Source organism: Microtus ochrogaster, chromosome 21, assembly GCF_000317375.1.
Source record: "Microtus ochrogaster isolate Prairie Vole_2 chromosome 21, MicOch1.0, whole genome shotgun sequence".
NCBI lineage: Eukaryota > Metazoa > Chordata > Mammalia > Rodentia > Cricetidae > Microtus > Microtus ochrogaster.
In genome coordinates, this window is record NC_022022.1 from 13,408,276 (window position 1) to 13,422,827 (window position 14,552).

The window sequence follows — 14,552 nt, forward strand, 5'->3', positions numbered from 1 at the left end:
CTCTGAGTCAGGTTCTTGTATCACTTTCTTCATTGACTCTTTTCAGGGATGGACTATGACCTCACAGAATAAACCAGATTAGCCCTGTCTTTCTCTGTGTTGCTCTGTTTCTACTGTAGAGTGTTTTAGCACAGAAACAAAGAAATGAAGGTTGGGGGGGAAGGAGGGCAGGCAAGTGACTAGAGCAAACTCTCCCTTCCCAAACTCCATCATTTCCCAGTAGCTCATCAAATCATAAAGCCATCAGTCTTTAACCCACTGATGAAGCGAGAGTCTTCGTGATCCACTCAAACCCCTACAAAACCCCAGCACTGGGGATCAAGTCTTCAGCTCGCCATCTTTCGAGGAGTCATTTCAGATACCAAACACAATACTCACCTATAAGAAAAGGCCTTAGAGTCAGGTTGCTTGTTCCTAAAGCTCTGCATTCACTCAAGAAACAGTTGTGTCATATGCATGATGGCGTCCAATGGCCACCCAGAGCAGATGAATCAGCTGGGACAGACATCGGGTGACTGGAATAACAGGTCTGGTCTTAACCAGGGGCTCATCCTTTTGCCACACACCTCTCTGCTGAAAATACCAGAGAACCCAGAGAATGGCACAGTGCCTCTCGTCTTGATGAAGCTTGTTTTTTTTTTTTTTTTTTCTGAATATCTCAGGAAACTCATCAGTGGGTGTCCCTACTTGTGGCTTTTTTTTTAAAAAATAAGATGAATATGTGTCTTCCTTAAAGAAGAGGGCATGAGAACATGAGTTCTTGGGGCTGTTTACAGTTGTGAGTCTCTTTCATGACCAGTGAGCCTTTGTCAGTAGCCCAGTGATTTTTCTCCACTACACTGTCTGACATGTGCCTCCATATGGAGAATTAGTACAAATTCGCACCCTGTAGTCCCATCCTCAACCCTAACAATCTCATGCTACTTACATAGGTGTGTAATTCCTTTATTAAGAAGAGATTTTTTTTAAAAATGCAGAATATTTCACCATGTTGTATTTTCTGAGACTATTTCTTACAAGGCTACGGAAGGGTGGTTCTAATTTTAAGAAAACACCATTAATAAGCCATTACATTCGAGCATATGTTAGACTTAATCGTAGCTTTAAATGAGCTTTTCACTCAAATATTTTAATGAATTTAGTTAACAAGTATGTGTTTACAGGATACCTTTCTTATGGGTAGATATATTAATAAGTACATCCCACACCTCCCAAGTCCTTGCCTTTGATGAGATTATAGACTAACAAAGAAAGAAAACTAATAAAGCAAACCGCAGCTATACACTAGCAGTCTAACTTTCATCGGTTTTACAAGGCCAAATTCATATAAGATATAAGTATTTTATAAGGTCAAATCTTTATAAGATATATTTGTAAGATATGCTCTTACAAACATAAGACAACCATAGGCATGGCTCTGCTACTCTTATTGAACCTTGACAGATATAAACATAAAGCAGGTTTCCATGGATGCCCTGCACCTGTAGATTTCAGAGAAACTGCAAGCAAAGGAGGAAGTCAGAGACACAGAGAGGGGAGCTATTAGTCCAGCAGGAACGACTAAAGCAAGCGTTAGGCAGCTACAGCTGTGGCTGGGTTAACAAGAGCTTGAAAGCTTTTGAAGTGTGCCCAGCAGACATCTGGTATAAGTAAGGATTGAACACAAAAGAAATGTCCAATTCTGTTGAGGTAGGGGCATCAAGGGAAGATTTGTGGTTCATCCAGAAGAACTGAGTCTTTAAATACATGCTAGTATATTTGCCACAGTAAATACACTTCTTCTTTACACCAGTGAATCCCCTTACATACAACAGCCCTGGATTGTTTCTGGTATTCATCTACCTATCTACATTTCTTTTCATTTGGGGCTGATGCTTTTGCTGCTTTGGAAAGTACAGCACATCAAGATGAGGTTGTGCTGTGGAATATTAGTTGAAGATGTGGTACATTAGTTTTTATGGTAGAACATTTGTTTAGTGATGCAAAGATCACTTCATTCTTTTATGTTGCATTTGTTTAACTCGGTGAAGCTGTGCTACTTTGCCTGCCGAAAACACCTGATTGGTCTACTAAAGAGCTGAATGGCCAATAGCGAGACAGAAGAGGGATCGGCAGGGCTGCCAGAAAGAATAAATAGAAGGAGAAAAAAAAGCCTGAGTAGTAAGAAAAGGAGAAGGAGAGAGGACACCAGGGGCCAGCAAGCCGTGGAGTAAAAAGTAAAGAACAGTACCTAGGATAGGGAAAGATAAATCCTAGAGGCAAAAGGTAGATGGGATAATTCAAGTTTAGAAAAACTGGCTAAAAGTAAGACAAGCTAAGGCCAGACATTCATAAGAAAGAATAAGTCTCCATGTAATTATTTGGGAGCTGGGTGTTGGGCTCCCCAAAAACCAAAAAAGAAAAAAAACCCAGCAAATTTGCAGGTTACATGTTTAGTACAACAGGGTAAAATAATAAGGCCATAAACTCAACAGAGGGGGCACTGAGAGTATCCAAAATACAATGATACAATGTGCTTTTGGGGGGAAGACGGAAAACAGATTAATGTTACTTTTCTCTTAAATTTAGGCTTTAGTACTTTACTTTGAAACATTTTTCTCTTTTCCTTGTTTTGGAATATCTTTAGCAGTAGAAGAAGTGTGCAGCTTTTACAGAATGGTGACAGAGTTAAAGGAGCCTTAGTACGTATTAATAGTATGTGAGCAATGTTTAGTTTAATCCTTGCTGGCATTCTACCTGAGTATAAGTATTTATGATGTAAGTGAATGCTTACTGAAAAGAGTTGTTTTCATATAACACAAGTAAATTATCATGAATTGACTCCTTCACTAACCAACCTTGTATCCTGTAGAAATGAACATTTATTCTCTCTCCCAAAGACTCATATGTTGAGATCTGAAACTCAAAAGTGATGAAATTGGCAAGTGTGACTTCTGAGAAGTGTGAGCCATAAGGGTGGAGCCTACATGAATGGAATACGGGACCTGAGGAGGGGGCTGGGTTCCCTTACTGCTTCTTCCATTTGAGGAAACACCAGGAACAGTGTGGTCTGTGAAACACAAGGCAAGTCCTTGCCATGCAAAAAAATCCAACTGTTGTTAAACTCTCTAACTTCCAGAACTGTGAGAAAGAACTGTTTCTGGTTTGAGCTGGCTTGTCCATGGTATTTTGTTATCGTGTTCCAAATGGGCTAAAACAGCGTCTTTGGATAAATGAAGCAGTATGTCTGACTAGCAAACGGTTCGGTTAGGGCTGGGAGTGTATCTCAAAGGTAGAGTACTTGCCTAGCATGCAGAGCCCAGGTCCTACCACTGCTGAAGAAAAGGAAAAGGCGATTAGGTTAAATAAACTGTCTTTCAGTCCAAATGGTCTATTATTTAGGCTTCCACTGGCAATAAAATCTGCAAGCAGTAAACAAGCCTAGGAAACACAAGAAAAGAGGGACACGCCCTTACTTCAGCCAAAAATTCCATTGGCACGAACAGCTTGATTTAATGTTTGAATGTGACCGCTTACACTAACTGCAGGACAAAGTAACACCCAAAGGCTTACTAGACTGGGACCTGTTTCTTTGTCGCCTTGGCCCACCAAAGTCCGTAGAAAATTCCCTTTAATATTTTCTAAAGGAAATGAGACAATTCATGCCAGTGACAATATCGGCAAAGTGAAAGTCTGGCCAGCGTGCTCTGCTTAAAGAGTGCTTTAAAGAAAGATCAAAACCCTTGAAAAGTTCCTGGAGCATCAAACAGTCCCGTTTTCCTGGGGAAATCACCACGGTTTATCAAATTCACCAAGTTTAAAGACTCATATTTGATGAAAACTGGAATAAAATTCATCAACAATATGTTTTAAAACAAATCTTAGAACAATAGTGGGTGAACTGGCCCGGATGTGAGACATTCTGAGTCCATTTTTCTGACTTGATTCCTATCAGATATAAAAATAAATCCAACTCAGTGTCCTGGCCTACTCCTCCGTGACGCCATGGGAAACCAAAGTCAACCACAGTTTCTAACAGCAATGATTCAAAGGCAGACAACACAAAACAGACACAAAGACAGAAAGGAGCCTTTATAAAGTTAAATCAGATTAATTATTTTTGAGGCAAAGTCTTGCAATGTGCCCCTTGCAGTCCTGGAACTTGCTACTAGATCAAGCTGAATGGAACTCACAGAGAACCACCTGCCTCTGCCTCCTGAGTAGAGAGGGTTTAAAGGCATGCACCACTGCAAATAGAAGAAAGGAAATTTTAAATCAGAGGAATCTGCCATATAAAGTAGCTCATGACAACTTTCAACACATCATGTATGGGGCTTACACATGGCAGTGGTCCACCTGGCTTCACACACATGCATGAGTGGTTAGTTCAGTGTGAGGTTAAGAGAATCTACCCCACACAGGTCATGAGTGCTGAACAGACTTGGGCAAATCTATTTCCATTAAGGTGCTGAAAAGACCATGGGGAAAGAGCTTAGCTCAGGGAAGAGTCAGCTATCACATGAACAAACACCAAAGCCTCGGTTACCAGAAGAGAGGGAGAGCTTGGGGTTATTCAGCCCTGAGACACTTGGACGTTTTTCCTCGGAGTCTGTTTGAGTCAGAGAGAGGCTGGAGAGATTTCCACTGAATCTCGGTAGTGTACAGCTACCAGCAACATGACTCTGAGAGACTTCTAATTGGTGTAACACAAATGGGACACACAGCTCTCCATCACAATACAATACATAACTTTGGCTTTTTGAGGGCAAGAGTTGAAAATGGAAAAAGCCAGCGGGTGACTACAGCCCCTTCCTGAGTCCTGCTAGATTTGTGTAGTAGCTAAATATATCCATCAGTGCTTTTAGAGATTCTCTATTACTTTGAGAACATTCCCAGACAAGGAGGTAGGTGAAAAGTTTCTACGTCTTGATAAACCTCTCAATAATCCGAATCAGACCAAATCAAACCGAATTAGAAAAAGCCCAGGTTTAATAGATGCTCAGAGAGGAGATAGGGAAGGAAGACTGGGGAAACTAAGTGTTTGTTCTCTAGGGAAAAGTTTAAATACTCTGTGGTCTTGAGTATCTCTGAGGAGGGGCCACCTTTTGGCGGGCTTTCTCGGAGGTGGAGTCTGGACTGAGGCAATTCCCAGAGGAGGGGGCTTTTCCACCCAAACATTTCAGATTTTTTTGGATATATGGATGCCAGGGTCTGAGGTGACACTTCCAACGAAACAGTAGGCATATTTATTAGTCAGTAGACACTGGACCTTCAAAACAAACATGATGCTTTTACTTAAAACATGATGACCTGAAGTCTCATGACTTGGCCAAACTGTGACCAGACTAGACATTCTCAGTCAGCATCACCATCCCTATCGCCCAAAACGTGGATGGTAAACAGAGTAATCTGGTGACCTTTACTCTTAATTTCATCGTTTTCATTCTCACACGTAATAAGTGGTTGTTGACTGCACGTACTGGCTTTGTGGGAGCCTAGGCAGTTTGGATGCTCAACTTACTAAACCTGGATGGAGGTGGGGGTTCCTTAGACTTCCCACAGGGCAGGGATCCCTGATTGCTCTTCAGGCTGATGAGGAGGGACTTGGTGAGGGAGGGAAATGGGAGGCGGTGGCGGGGAGAAGGCAGAAATCTTTAATAAATAAATAAATTAAAAAAAGAAAATTAAAATAAAGAAAACAAATATGTACATCATAAGCATGGTACTTCATTTAATCTCCATGGTGATCAGAGTGAACAGATTCAAAGGTCATCGAGGGACTTGCTAGAAGTCACACAGTTCATCAGGTCTACTGGACTCCACAGTGGGTCACTGTCCTAGCCCATGTGTGCCCAAAAGGTAGGTGTTATGGCTTGAATCTAAACTGTCACCTGCAGGGTCATCTGCTGAATGCTTGTTCCCCACATGGTGGCACTGTTTTTGAAAGGTTGTGGAATCTAGGATGTGGTGGTGTGGGGGGAGGGTTCAAGTTTGTCACTAGGGGTGGGCCTTTGAAGGTTAAATGTAGCTCAACCCCTGATCACCTGCTGCCCCTTCTGCTTCCTGTGCTTCATGATGTGAACAGCTATTGTGCGTGCTCTTGCCATGAACTCTACCATGAACCCTCTGAAATTGTGAGTGAGAATAAACCTTTCTTCCTGGTCACAGCAATACAGAAATAACAGATACACTGTCTTCTGTAAAATTACCTCTCCACTGACTTCCTAGTCTTCCCTAATTATCTTGTTGGGTTTTTTTTTCTTCACAATTCAGTGAGTTGAGGTTGAAATTATCCTCCAGTGGGCTCAGGGAAGTTAAGTAGCCTTCAAGTTACACACTTAACAAAGCTTCCAGGAAGCAGGAGTACAATTTGAGCTGCAAACCACCTTCAACTGGATGGCTATTTCCATTCGTGCACACAGCTGCATTTAGGGGTAGGGGCATATCTCTAAGGTATAAAATTTGTCTAACATACAGTAAAAAAGCAAAGATAAAAAAGGGGAACTCTACCCCACAAACAATTATCTGCTGAAAGGTTCAGAATTCTTCCATCAGCATGGAACTAGCAAGCAGCAGAATGGAGTTTAGAATTAAATGAAGTCTAACGTGCTTCCCATTCCCTCGTTATGATGGAGATGCTTCGGTTGTACCTGTCAGCAATGACCTAGCTTGGCTCACAAGAGTTCTGCTGAATTCCGTGACTGCTACTCTGAAACATAATGGCTTATTTCTAGTTTCCATTTTTATTTTTCATGTGCGCAAGTCCTTGAACATTTATTTCTACTGAATAGACTTTTTGGTCTTTAAATATCAAATGAACAAAATCTTTCCATTAGTCATACTAAAGAGACATTAAATATGTAGGATAGATACTTAACTCTAACTCCTGGGTTATCTTTAAGGCAAAAAGCTCTATTAAAGAAAAAGATCCCGACAATGTCATTTGACATAAGTCGAGAAGGGAAAAGGATGAAAGGTTATCAGGGAAAAGGAATGTAATGAAAGCAGGAGCAGGTGACAAAGCCACATGTAGGTCTGGGGCTCTTTTCCCGGACTAGATGAGGAAAAACACAGGCCCATCGGGTGCCACAAGGTGCTGGGTAGATGGGCTTGATTATAGTGACCAAATACATGGAGGGGTGTGAAAGAGAGAGAGAGAGACAGAGTGGTTCATGTCCTGTGGGCAGAGGCAGACCAGAGAAAGTGAAGGCAGGGAGGAGTGGGCTGAGGTCAGTGACCTGTTTGACGCTGGGGGGCACAGTGACATCTGGGCCTGGGCTGCTGCCAAGGGGCCATGTCTCCACCTATGGCTCTGCTGTACTTGTGGTCTATGTTGATGTCTGTGGCTCCTGTTACCACCGAAGGCCAAGAGGATAGGGCTGCACAGAGTTGAACTACCTGTCACTGCCTGCAGGACTAGGGAGAATTGGTCCTACCGCGTCCCCCCGCCCCTTCCAACGTAGTGCCGGAGAGAGCAGGTCCCTGCACCTTGCCTGGGCAGCACGGGGGGAGCGGACTCTGTTGGTGGTGCTGTCAGAGAACCGGCCCTGAGGAAATGATAGTAGGAGACCTGGTCCCATCCACTTCATCTATCATGTAGTGGCATGGGTGAGGGAAAGATGCCCTTCCCCCTTACCACCTGTGATAGGCAGGAGAGCTGACCCAGCCCCTCGTCAGCTGCAGCGCTAGGGAGAGCAGTCTCTGCACCTCACCTAGGCAGCGCTGTGGAGCTGATCCTGTTGATAGCGGCACCTGTGAGCGATCCTGCTTCCAGGAATCCCAGAACGACTGTATCTGAGAGCTGTCTCCTGTCTTAAAGTTCTCTCTAGGGCTGGATTAAAGGTGTGCACCACTACCGCCTGGTTTCTATAGCAAACTTGTGTGGCTACTGGGATTAAAAGTGTGTGTCACCACCGCCTGGCCTGTAAGGCTGACCAGTGGTGCTGTTTTATCCTCTGATCTTCAGGCAAGCTTTATTTACTAAAATGCAAATGAAATCTCACTACATAGACACAAACTTGATCCCCAAGATCCACATTTAGACAGAAATTATTAGATATAGTTGCCAATGCTTCTAATCTCAGCCTTTGAGAAGTAGAGACAGGCAGATCTCAGGGGCTTACTAGCCAAGTCTAGGATACTGGTCAAGTTCTAGGCCAATGACAGACCTCTTCTCAAAGAATGAAAATGAGTAAATACCCGAGAAATGACTTCTTACTAACTTATACATGTGTGTGTGTGTGTGTGTGTGTGTGTGTGTGTACAGAGATAGAGAGAGATACTATTTAAGTCCTAAATCGCTACAGAGTTCTATACTAGGATCTCAGTTCTCACTGCACCTTATAGTCAGCAGAAGCACCAATAAATAACCACTTGAACTGCTGGCAAAAGCTAACTTAATAGGTACGGGGTTGGAGCTTCATTATAACTCTTCCAGGCAGTCTGAAGCCTAATTATAAAGCCTTTGACCATCAGTCCTGGAGGAGCCTGGGGAAGTATGCATTTCTTTGACTAACTAACCAGGACATTCAAACAAACAACAACAACAAAAAACCCCACAGCTCCCAGTTAATGAGTCATGCCTTGCTAATAACACCAATGCTAGTTATTACACAGTCTATGTTTTTACTTAGTTGATTTACTTATCGGCAACTCTTTACCAAGTACGTAACCTGAGTGACAAGAATTATATTTCTAACGAGAGATCATATCGTCTTAGTGTTGAGCCATTTACAGTACCGCGCATGATAAACCCCTTTCCACACCTCAGTGTTAAATGAAAGGCTTTGTCTTTAGCAGCTCTCTCTGCTCATCTTTCTGTGCTGGGTTCCTGTGCGTGGTGGGGTGGCGCTCAGCACGGCTGCTGCCTTTGTTCTTCTGCTCATCTCTTCCTTTGTAATACAGCAATTAGTTTTAAGATGAAAGCTAGTGCTGACTACAAGTATCTTAGCTATTAATGCTGCTGGCTAATGCGCCACTTAGAAGACCAGGCGGTTAGAAAGAGGAAAGTTTTCTTTTCATGTCCTTTCTTTGGTTTGTTATGACAATTAGGGGAATAAAGTGTAGAAATTACCTCTTTTGCATACATGAGAGCAGAGATGAAAAGAGTGAACGATATTCAGATAAAAAGTTGTGAGTTTGCAGAAGGCAATCAGTATCCTTGTATTCTGGAAGATCAGGAGTCCAGCACTCAAATCCATATCTTTATAGAGAGGCAGTTTGTTTCCAAACAAACTATACAGTGGCTGATATATGTACACATTTTAGGAGGCAGATATGTTTGACTTTTGGCCAGTGCGTATGTTAACCATTTACAAGTTTATTATTAAGAGAAACATCATCTCCTCAGTGACTACAATGGACTTTTTTTCCTTTTACTGAAAGCAGATTTTTTTTTCATAATATATCCTGATTTTGGTTCGCTTCCACCCCCTCCTAATTTCTCTCCTCCTCCCCTCCCACCCATATCCATCTTCTTTTTGTCTTTTATCAGAAAAACAAACCAGCTTCCAGAGGATAATAATAAATTAATATAATAAGATAAAACAAAAAAACTAGCACAAATAGGACAAAACAAACAAACAAAAGGTAAAGAACACAAGAAAGGCACCAGAAACAGAGATGCAAAAGCTCACTCATTTGGACATTCAGGAATCACGTAAAAACACTAAACTAGAATCCATAATATATACACAAAGGACATGTAAGGTTAAAAGAGGGGGAAAATTAAAATTGTATAATTAAAATAAGATAAAACAATTTAAAAGCCCTGCCATGCCATTATGAGACAAGGAACCTCCCCAAAAGGCCACTGAGTCTGGGCATGCAGCCGACCCGACCTGTGAGAGTAGTGAGACTCCCTTGGAGAAAACTAAACTTCCATTTGCAAGTGGTTATCCATTGGAGATTGTCTCTAGGTTGACATGTGTCCACTTTTTTCAGTTCTAGGACCTTTTTATTTTGATCAATCATTTAGGACTGTCTTTGCTGGCACAGTCTGTAAACGCTGGATACATTCCTGCAGTCCTTATAAGAATTCCTAATAATGAGAAAGTTTGAAGCTTGGCTTGTCTCTTGGAAGGTCCCCAGGATCAGAAGGATAGCTACCTGAGGGATGGTTGCTGTGATCTTTCTTCCACCCCTGATAATATTACCTTCAACAGATCTGCTTTCCTCTTCTTTTCTCCCGAGTCTGTCCATGTCTGCTTCGTCAGTGGGGGACCAGCTAGCCCAGGAATGACTGAGGCTACCAAGTACGCAGATCCAGGCTCCTCTGCCCTTCTCTGAAGGGGCAGGTTAGCACTTCTCTGAGAGGACAGCTCTTGGGGGAGTGGGAGGGACAGAAGATAGGGCTCCAGCCACATTCTGTTTTAACTTTGTTTGGATGAAGGTCCATGTATCTATCTGTGGCTCTATGATACTGACCACTCTAGCTCTACCAAATAACCACATTTTAAAAAAAAATCTGATGAATCTATCTGTAGGAATGGACCTTTCTCAGGAATCAGGGCTCAAGGCTAGTCTGACTACACAGAGATCCTCAGTATCTAAAACAGGCTGAAACGTCAGCTTCGTCACCAAGAGTCTTATGCCATCTAGCATGCTGATCGCAACGACTTGTGGTTGTAGAGACTTCGATGCATAGGCTTTGTATTACTGTACTAAGTCCCCATTCTAATTGTTTGGGTTGGTCCACTTACTATTCCCATGTTATTATTTACCTACAACAAAACAGGTTAATTCTGACCAAGTAAACTCTGCAAGGTTATGTGACTTTTCAAACAACAGATGTGGGATTTAAGAAGGAATTTGCCTGATCCTCAAGCAGTAGTTCTCAACCTGTGGGTCTCGACCCCTTTGGAGGTCACACGTCAGATATCCTGCATATCAGATGCTTTCATTATAATTCATAACAGTAGCAAAATTACAGTTATGAAGTACCAACAAAATAATTTTATGGCTGGGGGTCACCATAACATGAGGAATTGTATTAAAGATTTGGAGCATTAAGATGGTTGAGAACCACTGTCCATGCTAATCTACTCTGAATGTATGTCAGCTTTAAGGTGGCAGAGTTAGGGTCAGAGAAAGGGGATCGGTAGGGTTTAAAACAGCATGAATAAAACATCACCTCTATCTGCCTAAGGGCTATCTTAAAAGTGCTTACTGTACCGAAGAGAGCTGAAAGTGTCAAATTTGATGTGAGTTCAGATATCATCAGCAATAATAAGCATATTTTGATTGTAGTAGATCATGAAACATTTTAGATGTCTCCACAGAATATCCATGTTCTTTAGTTGTATAGATGTTGTATAGGTGTTCTTTAGTTGTATAGATGCGATATTCTAAAACTACCTCCCACATCCTCCTAAGAGACTGGAACTTATGCCCACAGACAAAGTTAAAAATACACCTTGAGATCAGTTAAGATTGCTACCCTACTGTGTACGCACACCGTTTATTTAACCTGCCCTTAAGAGTACAATGTAACAATTAACCTCCTTTGCCTTGGACTTTCCAGTTAGCTTTTACAAGCAAAGCTAAAGCACAGCTGTGATCTTAAACTCCCTACCCTTCCATGCCCTTGACCCAGAACATGCATGTGCGACATTTGCAGAAGGCAGCAAATACAAAGGTTGAAAGCTGCCGTGCATGGGTTCTGGTTGATAAACAAAGGCGTTCATTACCAGACCAGAGGGAGTTGCTGACAGCCCCTTTACAATTCTGCTAGAGTTCCCTGCAAAGTGACCCAGTCTTCTTCCTGGGTTGTTCATAGAAACAGAACAAAGGTCTGTGTCCTGCCCTTGTTGGAGACAGACACACAGAGATCACACAACAGCACACACAAACACAGAGACAGACAATGGAATGGGGGGGGCGGGACACATTCACAAGACAGCCTTCAGGCAGACAGGGATTCAGACTCATGCAACAGACAGAGGGCAGAAGACACAAAGAATTCAAATCTGGTCTTGACCTTGGTTAAGTAACTCCAAGGGAACGTGTTTTTATTTCTTTCTGTCATGTGACACCTTCACATCATTGGTGACTCGAGGCTAATCACTAGTTCATAGAACATGCACAGTTAGTTACCATAACGTTCATAGAACATGCACAGTTAGTTACCATAACGTTTCCTCAATAAACCATATGATACATTTCTTAGTTCCATGTAACTACTTGTATGTGATTGTTAATATTAGAGTATGCTCAGCTGTATTGTACGGCTCCAGCTAACTGACTGTTTCAACACTGATGATGAATATCGATGGCCTCTTTCAGACAGAGTCCAGTGGGGCTCGTTTAAGGTATGTAGAAGAAACAGCTGCACTGGGAGGACTGGCTGGAGCCGGTTGCTGTTTGTCGCTTAAGCTGAGGGCATCAAAGGACATTTTTGGCAGAGAATTGACATGATTTTTCTTTTCCTCCTGAATTCACATCACTGGGATATTGTGCCAACACTGTGATAAGGCTTGAGAGAGGCACACCTCACACAACCGTGTGATAACCCAGTCATCCTGCATATGGACTACAAAACAATTGACATTTACATTTTAATCTTTATTTTTAATTGTGCGTGTGTCTGTGTGTGTCTGTGTGTCTGTGTGTCTGTGTGTCTGTGTGTGTATGGGCACTTACATACAGATGTCCCTGGAGGCCAGAGGACTTGGATGCCCCTAGACTTGGAGCTGTAAGCACTTTTAAGTGGACCGATATTGGTGTTAGAAACTGAACTTGGGTCTTCTGCAGGAACAGTATGCTGAACACAACCCACAGAATCAACTCACTAGGACTCACAGGGGCTCGCAGAGACTGAACCAACAATCAGGGAGTCTGTGTTGGTCTGACCTAGATCCTCTGCACATATGTTACGGTTGTATAGCTTGGCGTTCTTGTAGGACTCCTAACAGTGGGAGTGCTGGTGTCTCCAACTCTTCTGCCTTCTTTTGGGACCCTTTTCCTCAGACCAGGTTGCCTCGTCCAGCCTTAATATGAGGGTTTGTGCCCAGTCTTCCTGTAACTTGTTACGCCATGTTTGGTTGATATCCCTGGGGAGATGGCTAAGTGGTCAAGAGCATTGGCAGCTATTGCAGAGGACGAGGGTGCAACTCTCAGTACGCATATGGTGGCTCACAACGGTCTATAACCTCAGTTCCAGTGAATCCCATGAACTCTTCTGGCCTCTCTCAGTACCAGGTATGTTTGCAGTACACCTACATACATGCAAGCAAAACACTCATACATGTAAATAAAAATAATTTAAAAATTTTAAAAGTAAGGAGTCAAAAAAAATCAAAAAATGTTTTCTGTGGCGTGTAATCAAAACCACAATATGTGGGGATGCTGCCAAATCAAAGTTGACCGGAAACCTTTACATCATTAAATGCTTATATTAGAAAGATCAAAAGTCAGTTGTGAACATTCTCACCTCTGTAGCTCTTTTTAAAAAATTAAGATCAAAGGGTAGGGCAGGGGGATTTAAAATTAAGAAATCACTAAAATAGGAAACAGAAACAATAGAGGAAAAATTCAAACTAGAACTTCGTGAAGAATGCTATGCTTATAAATCCCTTGGATTAGTGGACTTTAATCAGAGACAATGTCCTCCCTGATTCTCAGGGTACTTGATGATATCAGGAGACATTTTTGGTCCCACCATTGTGGAGCTGGTATCATCATGCAGAATCCCAGGAATGCTTCTCATAGCTGAGAATGTCACACCCCCGGGGACCCCAAACATGGCTAATGATCCTGCTGAGCTTTCTTAGGGGAATATTCACAACACAATTTCTCCTTATGAATTGAACAGAGACATCACAGACTCTGTAGACACTATATTAGTATATTACTGATAAATAAGTATTATGAACAACCACATGTCATAAATCCCAATGAAGTTAAATAGACAAAACTCATGAACTTAGTTGAACAATAAACAGATAATTGGAATACATCTATATTCTATTAAAGGAATTTAATCTTAATATTTTCAAAATATGGCAGGGTTGTGTGGTAAAAAAGCCAATTCTGCTAAATCATTAAGAAAGATATACCAATTGTATACTTATAGACAATAAAAGAGAAGAAATACTTGCCAACTCAATATATATATATATATATATATATATATATATATATATATGAAGATTTTGGACAGATAAAAACAAACAATACTTTATAGGATTTGACTCCATGATCAAATGGCGTTTATCCCAGGATAGCAAGGTGGTATTCCTATTAAAACAAGTAAATTATCATATTAATATGCAAAAACAAAAAGCATATGATCTCACCAGCTAGGTGAAATACATGCAATATTTTATAAAATTTTTACTAAAGTATGAGTAAAGGAAAATTTTCTAAACCCAAAAGCGTATTTATTAAAAGCGTGCTACAGCTAACATCACACCGAGAGCAGGATAACTTTCTAAGTTCAAGCCCAAGGCGAGAATATGCTCCCATATCACTTTTACTGGACATTGTACACTTCGCCAATACAATAAGAAAAGAAAAGAAATCTGGTAGCAAGGACAAAATAACAAGTAACGTAATCACCTACCTACCTAGAAAAT

At 41.6% G+C, this 14,552-nt stretch overlaps 1 non-coding gene across 1 annotated transcript; it reads right to left on the minus strand.

The window, feature by feature from the left end:
• Positions 1 to 12,416: 12,416 nt before the first annotated feature.
• Positions 12,417 to 12,520, minus strand: LOC113457289. The gene has a single exon (XR_003377914.1). It is a non-coding gene; the product is annotated as a small nucleolar RNA U13 (small nucleolar RNA).
• Between the last annotated feature and the right edge of the window lie 2,032 nt (positions 12,521 to 14,552).